We start from the raw sequence: 12,198 nt of genomic DNA, 5'->3' as shown, positions 1-12,198 counted from the left end.
TGGGTGGATTTATAAAGTGGTACGGCCATCTCAGAAAACAATCCAGCAGTTTCTCAAACCACTCTACACAGACTCATCATTTGACCCAGCAATTTTCCTAAATTATACCCAAAAGAAATGAAAATGTATGTCCATAGAGAAACTAGTATATAAATATCAGCATTATTCATAGCCAAAAGGTGGAAATAACCCAAATGTTCAACAACGGATGAATGGATAAACTGTGGTACATCCATATAATGGAAAGTTATTTGACAATAAAAAGGAATGAAGTATTGATACAACTTGGATGAACCTTGAAAACATCAAGTTAGAAAGATCCACAAAATTTCACATATTACACATTCCATTCATATGAAAGTCCAAAATTGCGAACTCTTTTATTAAAACAGAAAATAGATTACTAAGTAGGTTGCTTAAGATTACTGGGTGGGGTGGTGGGTGGAGAGTAGAGGGGTGGAGTTTAGGGGTTCAGGGAAGTGACAGCTAAAGGGCAATGAAATGAGATGATAAAAACTTTCTAAAATTGGCTGTGGTGACAGTTGTATATATCCGCCAATATACTAAAACCAGTGAATAGTACACTTAATTGGGTAAGTTGTACAGTATGTAGATATTTCAATAAAGCTGTCTTTTTTTTTTTTTAAGTGTTACCTGAAACTCTGAGCTTGACTCATTTTATTCATGGCCCCAGCATCCCTCATCCTGCAAACCACAATGTCTGCCAAGCTGAAGGCCCTCCAGGCATCATCCACCTCTAGGGTTCTCTCATCCCTGTCCCTACTTGGCTCTGACCCCAGCCTTGCTCTGCCATCCCCTCTTGCAACCCTTCCTCCCACTGTCCTTTGGGAACACTCCTCCTAGAGCCAACAAGTGCCCCACATTTGCACCTATCTCAACAGCTCTACCTCGGCGGGGCCCTGGCTTCTCCACTCTCCCCTTCCCTTGTGACCCTTACAATCAAAGCTGCTCATGTCCTCAGCACTCCCACTTCTAAGGACCAAGAGAAAACCAAATTCCCCTGGTCACTACAGTCTCCAGACAATAACCTACCAACAAGTACCTGGAACCTAAGAATGTGACCAACTCCCTCCTCCTCACTTCCTGGAGTGACTTCCTTCTCTCCAGTGTCCTGTTTCTCCTTTCTACATTTTTAAGAACCTCTGTATTCTTTCCCACTTTTTCCTGATTTCTCCAAGGAGGACCTCATTCATGAGTCATGACCTAACATCTCCTGGCCTTGCCTTAGGCTATTCGTTCTTGTACCCTAACCTCTTACCAACAAGTGCTTACCATGTAACCAGACCCAGACCAGGAACTGCTTTTTTAAATGCAAAATTAAAGTCTCCTCTGATTACCACACAGCCCACCCTTCCTTTTCTCACTTCCTCATTCTTATCCAATTTGTTCTTCCACTTGAATGAAAAACCTCCAGAACTTTGTTCCTTCCCTTCCTAGACTTCCCTCCCAACTTCACTGCTCTGAACCTTTCAAATACTCTCCGTCCAGCATTCCTCATTTCCACAGACACACTTCTATTTATCAACCTCCAAAAATGGACCAACTTAAGCTGTCACCTCCATTTTTAATTCTCTCCCATCTACCACTGAAGAAAAATCCCATCATTCTGTGATTGGTTCCATTACTAGGTTATAAATTCCAACTTCGGTGAAGTTCTCCAGGGAGGAGTCTTCCACTCATGCCAGTATCTTGGGACCTTCAGCCTCCTACCTCCTACCTCCTCCCAGTCTGCCACCCCTCTGTCATCTGATAACTCTTATGTCCTACTTCATCAAAACAGTAAGACAACCAGGTATACATTCTTCATCTTATTCTCTGCTCCCTTGAAATCTACCCATATATTCACCCAGTTCCCTCAGTCTCAAAGAAAAGGATCATATTCTCCCCTGTCTTCATGATCTTATTTCTCCTCCCTCCTCTAAGAAATTGGTTCAATTGCCCCTCACCCTTACTAACTCCAACTGCTTCCTTCCCCAACAAACAAGTGCAACTTTTTCTCATCTCAGTGTAGATGGGCAATCCTGGTTAGTTCATTCAACCTAGTAAGGACCAGGCCCTGCTGCAGACATCAGAGATAAGGCAATGAACAAGACAGCAGGTCCCTGGTCTTACTGACCTCATAATGGGAAGACAGAAAGCAAACATGTGAGCAAATAAATGGACAAGGTAATGAGCGAGCTTAATGAAGAAAACAACAGAATGATGTAATAAAGGTCGACTATGGGTATTTGGTGGGGACTACTTCACATTCAGGTGATCAGGGAAGGCTTCTCTGAGAAAGTGATATTTGAACTGAAATCTGAAAGGCAAGAGGGAGCCAGACACAAGGCAGTCCTGTGAAAGTACACTCCACGGAGGCTCACAACGGGGCAATAGGCTTTCTTCTCCCTACTTCTGCACTGACACCCCCAGGGCTGTCCTTGAATATGTAGTGAATAGTATGTTCCTGGTGGGAGACATGAGTAGTTTCCTTGGTGAGGCACACACGTGGCTTCTCAGCGGAAGCCACAGACTTACTGTCACCTTCCACTTTAAGTAGGACAATTCTCCAAGGAGCCATGAGCAGCCCTCTCTTCTCCCACTCTACCCTCATTCTGTTTTGGCTACCACTCCCCTATCACACACGCAATGGAGTCCAGAATCAGAACTGCCTTTGAGGGGACAGCCTGGCCACCTCCTAGTAGACATTTCCATCCAGACATCTGGTAGGCACCTCTCACTTACTCTGTCCAATCCAGGCTGGCTGTCACAGGATACCTTTCCCTGTGCACTTCTGTGGCCTAGCCCATTTAATGATTTTAATGATAATAGTGTCACCATCCACACAGTGCCTCAAATGGGAATCCCAGAAACTGTCTTTGATTCCTTCCCTTCCCTTACTTTCCAAATCCAATTGGTCAGTAAGCCCTACCAAGCGTCTCTCTGAAATGCTGCCTTAGTCTAGTCCCCTCTCTTGGCCTCCAGTATCACTGGACTAATTCAGGATCTTGTCATTTCTTTCCTGAATTCTAGCTGGAATAATGTAGATTCTCAGCACCCAACACACTTTGCAGATACTCAGTAAATGATTTTCAAATAAACAAAAGAAGGAGCATGAATGAATGAATGAAATGACTGCATGAACAAATGAGTGGGAAAAATCAATGAATAGATAAAAGAATAAATGCATTCTATGTGCAAAGAGGACTAAGGAATACACAGTTTAATGGAGGAGATGGAACCAAGCAAGCACAGGGTATCAGGTGATAGAGTGTTGGGGGTGGTTGTGGCAGGGGGAGGTGGGGATGAAAACTAACACTTGTTCAGTTGTCAAGTACTAAACCAGGCTTTTCACACACACATGACTCACCCAGCAACTATATGATATACTGTGCTTCTGATGGGGAAAATGACATTCAAAGGAGTTAAATAACCATCTAAGGTCATCCAACTCATACACGGGTGGGTTCAGATTCAAACCCAGGTCTGCAGGCCCCAAATCCTATCGTGATTAATGGTCATAGACTTACAGGACAGGCTGGACCTCAAAAGATGATGATAATAATAATAATAATAGCCAACACACAGAGAGTGCTTCTGACACAGTCACCATTCTAAGAACTTTGCCTATATCCTCAAAAAAATCCTATGAGGGGCACCAACATGGCTCAGTTGGTTAAGCATCTGTTCAGCTCATGATCCTGGAGTCCTGGAATCGAGCCCCATGTCCATCCAGGCTCCTTGCTCACAGGGAGTCTGCTTCTCCCTCTCCCTCTGCCCCTCCCCTGGCTCCTGCTCTCTCTCTCTCTCACTCACTCCCTCTCTCTTAAATAAATAAAATCTTTAAAAAAAAATCCTGAGGTAGGCATGAATGTGATCCCCATTTTACAGTTAAGGAAACAGAGACACCAAGAAGTTAACAAGTAATTTGTCAAAGGTCGTAAAGCTACCAAGTGACAGAACTGGGATCTGAACCCAGGCAGTCTGGCTCCAGTGTCCGTGTTGCTAGTCCCTTTAACCTCTGTCACGCTGCCTTCATGATGGGGGTAAGATGGCAAAGGGTGGTTCCAGGTAGAGGGAACACACAATTACAGGCAGTGAGGCCTGAAGATGAGAACAGGAAGTGGTCCACTGTGGCTGGGATTGAGGGGGTGGTAGAAAGTAAGGTCCCAGAGAAGAGATGGGGCCAGACACGCAGCTTCCTGTTACCTGGTCCAGGGCCACTGGCCGGTCTCATTTGGTAGGTAAAGTGCCTCCATCTTTCACAAGATAGTGAACAGTTAGAGGAGCATGTTCGCTCTGTTTTCTTAACCAACATATTTAGTTCTTTTGAATTTGAAGGTGGAAAAGCTAAAAGGCAAAGGAATCGCTGATTCATTCAAGGTCTTACTGTGAACTAGATGGTATAACCTCCCCCACAGTCCATGGAGTTAAGTATCAGCACCCTAGGGCAGCCCCGGGGGCTCAGTGGTTTAGGTGGCTCAGTGGTTTAGCGTTGCCTTCAGCCCAGGGGGAGCCTGCTTCTCCCTCTGCCTGTGTCTCTGCCTCTCTCTCTGTGTGCATCTCTCATGAATAAATAAATAAAATCTTTTAAAAAAAATGTATCAGCACCCTACCCCACTGGTACTTATTTGTGATACAGTATTAGTCCAAAAAGATTACATGTGTTTTTTCACTTGACGGGATGAGCACTGGGTGCTATTCTGCATGTTGGCAAATTGAACACCAATAAAAAATAAATTTATTATAAAAAAGGATTACATGTGTTTTTTAAAATTTTATTTTATTTTATTTTATTTTATTTATTTATTTTTTTTTTTTTTGCCAGGAGAAGAACGGAGGGGCAGAAGGAGAGAATCTGAAGCAGGCTCCACCCCCCAGCACCAGTCGAATGTGGTGCTCATCTCAGGACGGAGATCATGACCCAAGCCAAAATTAAGAGTCAACACTTAACTGACTGAGCCACCCAGGTGCCCAGAAATCTCTGATTTTGTTTCACAGTACTTCGAATCTGAGTCAATAAATTGCCATCCTGACGCCCCGCTGCTGTGAGGTTATACACAAGTCTATCTTAGGAAAACTTTTGTAGAAACAAATTAAAAGGCAGACCCCAAAACTAACCACTTGCTCTAACACTGTTTTGGGAAGGAAAAGGAGAAGAGGCCTCACGAATTGTCTAAGCAACCCCTTGGGTCATTCTGATTCAGATTCCTAATCTCATCACTGGAAAAGATCACCTTGGAATCTGTAAGTGCTTCTTTCGTTCCTTTCTACCTGAGACTCTAGGAGGCCAAACAATAATCACTTCAGCTCCAAGGCCTCCCAACTTGTAAGAATCCAACAGGGTAAAAAAAAAAAAAAAAAAAAGAATCCAAGAGGGTCATTCCTCACGGTCAAGGGGAGACCTAAGGATGAAGTGAAAGAACCCAAAGAAATGTCCTCTGACCTCTGAAAGTAAATACTCTAGAGGGTTCGTCAGGCCCCCTGGGAAAGAGGCAGGATCAGATCACCCACTGCCCTCTCCCATGGTGGGGGCCAGGCAGGGAGGAGATGGGAGATAAAGCGGAGGCACAGTGACGTGAGCAATGCGTCTGACAGAAATAACCCCTGCCCTAAGCCTCATCAGAGCCCCATGTTAAAACCTGGTAAATTATAAGTAAAAAATTAAAGTGACTTGTTCAGGCCCGTAGCATAAGCTGTGGGGGAACCCAGGAGTAGAGAAAGCGAGGTCGCTAGGGCGCCCAGGGACCTGCTGGCCTGGCTCACTCCTGGTACGTGAATCATTTCCTGCCCCAGCATAACCCGGACAGGCGGTCACCATGGGATCCGGGACGTCATGGGTCTCCGGTACCCCTAGAAAGGGGTCTGGGCCCAGGCACTCTGCCTAGGAAAGGGCTCTGGGACAAGGCCTCACCGAACTGCCCAAATTAAAGCCAGAGGGAGTGTTTTTGAAACCACACTAATCTTGTGATCTTGTCAGCTATTTAAAGTCCAAAGATTAACAAAATACCAGGAGAGCAAACAAATGTAGGTGGTTGGGGAGTGGGAAAGAAAACCCAGACTGGCTCTGCTCCAGGAGCAGACCTGGCAGATTCAAGTTCTCTGAGAATACCCGGATGGAAACAAAAGTCAAGGTTTAACCATTGCTAAATTGTTACCTTCGTAAATTTGCAAAGGGTGAGCTAGCTGGGAGAATCATCATGCCCAATAACTAGCTCTGTCTCGTGGCTCTGGGCTGGGTACTGCTCTGCTTGCCTCGTCGGCACGGAAGACATGACTCTGTGTGAGTTAGAGCAGTGTGCACCCTCGACCCTGACCTGAACACAGGGTTACCGGCTCCAAAGTCTAGGGCTCGGGGCCCCTGGATGGCTCAGTGGGCTGAGCATCTGCTTTTGGCTTGGGTCCTGGGATCGAGTCCCGCATCAGGCTCCTAGCAGGGAGTCTGCTTCCCCCTCTGCCTGTGTCTCTGCTTCTCTCTGTGTGTCTCCCATGAAAGGATAAATAGGGCACCTAGATCGCTTAGTGGCTGAGTGTCGGCCTTCAGCTCGAGTTGTGATCCCAGGGTCCTGGGATGGAGTCCCGCATCGGTCTCCCGACAGGGAGCCTCTTTTCCCTCTGCCTGTGTCTCTACCCCTCTCTCTGTGTCTGTCATGAATAGATGAATAAAATCTTAAAAAAAAAAAAAAAAAAAGCAAAGTCTAGGGCTCATACTTCCTTCAACCCAGCACCCCCACTTCTAAGAAGGGATCCCTGAGAAAGACGAGAACCCAGGTGCAAAGCCACATCCGTGAGGCTGCTCACCTGCAGCCGTGTTTCTAACTGGAGACTGAGACACCCTGCATGCCCATTAGTGAAGGAAAGATTAAATAAAGTAAGAAACATTCATAGAATACCTCACAGTTGTTCAAAGAAGGTGGGGGGCGGAACCTGTAAAGGCTGAGATGTGGGATCAGCCATGATGCACAGGGTGAGAACAACAGATTGCAGAACAATATGTAGTGTGACTCCACTGCTTAAGTGTGTCGAAAAGAAAACCAAAGGCCCAAAATGGAGTCACTTCCGTTAGACCACATCACCAAACCAGGCCTTACTACCTAACCTAAATGCAGTTTAAACACCTCCACCCCCACGCCAGAAATGTAGTCTTAACGGGTCAGTCAGAAATTTTTTGGTCAGCACCAATAAAATAATCCATCACATGGGCCCTCTTCATCCCACTCCCCTGCTTCTTGTCTAAAATAAAGGTAATCTGCACCTACTCTTCCCAAGGGGAAAAAAATGACCTTGCCTGAAGCAATTCTTTGTTTTTTGCTAATAACTTTTCTCCCCCATCCTCCTTCCTATAAAAACCTTCCATTTTGTACAGTTCCTCAGACCATCTCTCTACTTGGTGGGTGGGATGCTGACCAGTTGAGTATTGTTTTTTTTTTTTAACAACATACATGTGTATACTCTTATATGCACTGAAGAAAATTCCAGAGCATATATTGCCAAAGTGAATGCAACTGGGGTGTATTGCAGGGGGACCACTTCCTTTTTTCTACTTTATATACTCCTGGATTGTCAACAACTCTTACTTTTTAAAATACAGTACTTTGGTGATTTGAAAATACAGATAAAATAAAGGTGTAAATGCATATAGCATATGTAAATACATAAAACAAACTGGGGCCCCCAGGCATCTTTATTTCTCCTTTGCTCAATCAGATAAAACCAATTACTAGGAAAGTAAACAAAGCCTGGAGAAGAGACCACTCCACTTCCTCCCTCCCTCCCTCCCTCCCTCCCAGAGTTTGATATTTCTCCCTCCCATAGCTGACACACCAGGCTGTACTTGTATTTGGTTCTGATCCGTCAACAACACTTTTTTGAAGCAGGATTTGCATTAGCAGAAAAACAAAACAGGGACTGTGGAGCAAATCAAGCCAGTTAGGAAGCCAGGTCAGCCAGGCCCAAGCAGGCTCCATCAAAGTCTGGGACGGTATCAGGCACTGAGGGCCAGTGGCTTTATTGGCCAAAGGTCTCATTGATATGTCCTTCCAACTCCATCCATATTGTCTATATCCATTTCTGAATACATTATTTATCTCTAATTCATCTTTCCCTTGCTTCCAAATGGATGGGAAGCAGTTCCCAAAGAGCTTTAAGGCAGCAAACAATAGTTAACCTTAAGACAGTAAAGCTATTAGTTAACATAGGAATTGTCATACAGATATGGTAAGAATGAGGAAGAAGTAAAAATGTTATTTTCAGTATAAACTCCTAATACTTATAAGCATATGTAATTTTTGGTTGATATACATTAGTGCTCCTTAAGATCCGTACTATAAAACCAAGGTTAATAACAATCAGGAAAATAATCCAGAAGAACATCACTACAATATCCACTTCCACTGACTCAGTGAATAAATCTAAATTCAACAAGCTTCCCCATGCTCTTCAGAGGCCACTGACATGTTTAATTAGTCTTTTTCATGACCATATAAGTCTAATTAATCTTCTGACACGTATCTACCGTGTTGGCACAGTGGGTCGATGATTTTCAGTAAGTAGCTCAAAAGGCAGCATGGAAGCATTTAGAGCTCAGATTTGGAGCCATTCACATCCAGGTTCAAATCCCAATTATGCCACTCATGGCTGTGAGAACCTGGGCAAGTACCTAACTTCTCTGGTCCCCATTTTCTTGCAGAGGGTGGGGAGGGGAGAAGGGGAAGAAGGATTCTTCATAGTGCTTGTTTCATAGGGTGAGGATTAAGTCAGGTAATATAATGTACTTAAAGCACTTACCAAGTGTACAATAAAAATTAAGCGTGACCACGGGCTGAATCCTTGATACCTTTTTCTTCAAAATCTAAGAACAATAAAGGATGTAAAAACTCATTATTTCAGTAAAAAGCTGGACTATATACATACACACGTATATGTCCCAGAGCAGAGAGAGAAAAGCAAAACTTGCCATTCTCAAAGCACACACACAGGGACCACTACACCTTTAGCTCTAAGAAATATCTGTGCAAAACTACAAACACTGCAGCAAAAATCACTGGGCAAATAGAATATGCTATTGGTATAGAAAATACACATTAGCCTAGCTATTCACGATTGACTATCAAGAGAAATAGAAACGTAGGTGATGTGATCTAACAATATTGTGCCTTAAAATCCTAGTACATTACAATGACCTCCAAGGCAGCCCCATTCTGAATGTGTTTTCACACCACCTTGGCTCTGTATGAGCTTTTCCCAGGTTTTAGGCACCAAGAACACTTGGCCTAGTTGAAGACCATCAATAAACCTCCTTTTAGGCCTCCATTTTCCATCTCAGGTATTTAGTAGCTCTCGCTAACCAGAATAAATTTAAGCAGGTACTTTTTCCAAGTTTCCAAATGAATAGAAAACACCACATTGATAAATATTGCTACTGTTTATGAGTGTCAGCTATGCGCTGGTATTGTGTGGAGTATATTATGTGCACTGCCTCATTTCATTCCCACAACCACCCATATAGATGAAGACACTAAGGCTTAAAGAGGTGAAGTAGTTTGCTCAAGGTCATCACAAGGTCACCAATTTGTCCAAGGGCAATGCTGGAATTCAAACCCACCTGTCTAGTTAACCTCTATTCACTTTTCTGATCTGGGTTCCAATCACACCAACCCAGAGCAGCTTCCCTAACTCCCTCCAGCAAAGTCAAATCCCCCTAGGTACACTTCCCTTGCACTATTGTCTTCCTCTGTAGTTCTGATCACAGTGACATTTTTATCCCTATCTGCGTCAATATTGATTTAATGTCCGTCTCCACATCAAATTGTAAGCTTGAGGATAGCACAGCTCCTCACTGTGCTTGTTTACTTAAAATCCCTGACCTCTTACCATAGTACCAGGCACATAATGGGTTCTCCATACACATTTACACTGATTGCATGAATAAATGGGGAAAACCAGTACTCAGAAATCAGCCAGCCACTTGGGTACTGTACCAAGCACAGGCAGCCCAGTGGACATCCATCCACAACACCATCTGCCCATTCTGAGAACCAAGATAACAATAAGACAGAAGTGGAAAAGGATCTCAAGCATAAAACCTCCCAATGGTGAGACACAGCACCATCTCCCCATTTGAAAGAGGGCAGTACAAGAGCTGGACTCTTCATCAACCCTCATTAATCATCATTAATACATCATTAACAATAAATCATGTTTCTGATTCATTCTGGTGGATTCTTTTCCCTACATATGGCTTATTTCTGTTTTGATTCTTTTAACTAAACAATTTTTATTATGATTTTATTTTTAAGTAATCTCTACACCCAGGGTAGGGCTTGAACTCACAAGCCCAAGATCAAGAGTCACACGCTTCACGGTCTGAGCCAGCCAGGCGCCTCCCCTGCCCCCACCACCACCTTTTGATTATTTTTCCTACTATTTTAATCTGCTTTTCAGTCCCTTCCTTATCTGTTTTCTCAAAACACTTGAAGCAGAATCACATGGTGTTCACAGGCTATTTTCTTAACACTCAGCTACGAAAGTGAAAGCAACTGGAAATAAAGGAAGTTATATTCACAACAAAAAATAGTTATTAAATCTCGGCACTTCTTCGCAAGTCACTGTCACAAGGAAAATCCCAAGGGTTTCAGAGCAAAATTTTTTTGTCTTTATTTAAGTAGGCTCCACGCCCAACATGGGGCCCAAACTTACAACCCCGAGATCAAGAGTCGCATGCTGCACCAACCGAGCCAGCCAAGTACCCTGTTTTTTTTTTTTTTTTTAATGTTTGAAGTAATCACTACACCCAATGTGGGCCTTGAACTCACACCCCTGATATCAAGAGACATGCTTTACCGACTGAGCCAGCCAGGCGCCCCTAAGCAAAATCTTGTAAGCAAACCATATAGCACCGTTCCATATTATAGTCACTCATAATATTAAAACGTAAAACAGTAGAAGTATTAAGTCCTTAACAAGAGTGGACTATATTTTGAGGTGCCTGGCTGGCTCAGTCAGTAGAGCATCATCCAACTCCTGATTCCAAGGTCATGAGCTCAAGCCCCATGTTGGGCGTAGGGCCTACTTAAAAAAAGAAAAAAAAAAAAAAGATAGTATTTGAGAAGGGACTATATTTTGAAAACACATCCACAAGTGATTTTAGTCCAAGATAAAAAAGGAATAACTTTTTAAAAAAATTGCTACCTGTCAAAAAATCAGGTTTTATAAAGGGCTCAGGGCCTAATTATTAGTCTGATGACAGCTCAAACTTTGTAATGTTTTTTATTTTTATACCACAGGTGAACACTGAGCTCTATGAGGAGAGAGGAGGTGGAGACAATCCGGAGAGGGGAGTTTTGTTACAGAAATGCTCAGGAAAAAGAGGGGAGAAAACAAACTTAGCCACATTGTGTTGGCAAAGCCCCAAATTCATGAAAGCCCTACACAATTTAACCCTTTTTAAATATGCAATCTTTATAGGTATAGAATTCTTCTGAAAATTCTTTTCAGAGGGTCATAGATATAGCAGATCTTCCCGGGTGGCAAAACAATCTTGGAGAGACCAGCTAGGCAACCTCTTAGCCAAGAAAAGTACTGCAGGTGAGTGAAACAGCAGCCTTGGGGAGGAAAGACATCAGCTTACGGGTTCTAACACCATCAAGTATATGCTCGAAGAACCAATGCAGAGCACTGCTGTTCGATACAGTACTCATCATTAATACCATCCTAATACCACATCACAAACTTAAAAATTTGTTAAGGAGCACTTGGGTGGCTCATGGCTCAGTCAGTTAAACTTCTGACTCTTAATCTCAGCTCAAGTCTTGATCTCAGGGTTATGAGTTCAAACCCCATCCTGGGCTCCATGCTGGCCATGGAACCCACTTTAAATAAATAAATAAATAAATAAATAAATAAATAAATAAATAAATAAATAAATAAATATTGTTAAAAGGGTAGATCTCATACTAAGTGTTCTTACTATAATTAAAAAAAAAAAACCTTTTTTTTAATGATTAGATATCTGCTAAATGGTTTTCAGCTAGCCATACAGGAAGGACTGAGAAAGAGAAACTGCAGGATTCCCAAAAGATTGCAAACATGGGGCAGCCCCGGTGGCTCAGCGGTTTAGCGCCGCCTTCAGCCCAGGGTGTGATCCTGGAGACTGGGCATCGAGTCCCATGTAGGGCTCCCTGCATGGAGCCTGCTTCT

The 12,198-nt window shown here is 43.3% G+C and overlaps 1 protein-coding gene across 5 annotated transcripts in view; it reads right to left on the bottom strand.

Moving 5' to 3' along the window:
- Positions 1 to 12,198, bottom strand: part of SNX10 (sorting nexin 10) — a 74,285-nt gene that overhangs the window by 43,679 nt on the left and 18,408 nt on the right. For 2 of the 5 annotated variants that reach the window (XM_025464433.3, XM_035698585.2), the window contains exon 2: positions 8,788 to 8,851. The exons of the other annotated variants lie outside the window; for them this stretch is intronic. The gene's annotated coding sequence lies outside the window, so the exon portion shown is untranslated. The remainder of the gene's footprint in view (positions 1 to 8,787; positions 8,852 to 12,198) is intronic. 5 annotated transcript variants of the gene reach the window in all.

This window comes from Canis lupus, chromosome 14 (assembly GCF_003254725.2).
Source record: "Canis lupus dingo isolate Sandy chromosome 14, ASM325472v2, whole genome shotgun sequence".
Classification (NCBI taxonomy): Eukaryota; Metazoa; Chordata; class Mammalia; order Carnivora; family Canidae; genus Canis; species Canis lupus.
This window is presented reverse-complemented; position numbering and strand designations above follow the sequence as displayed.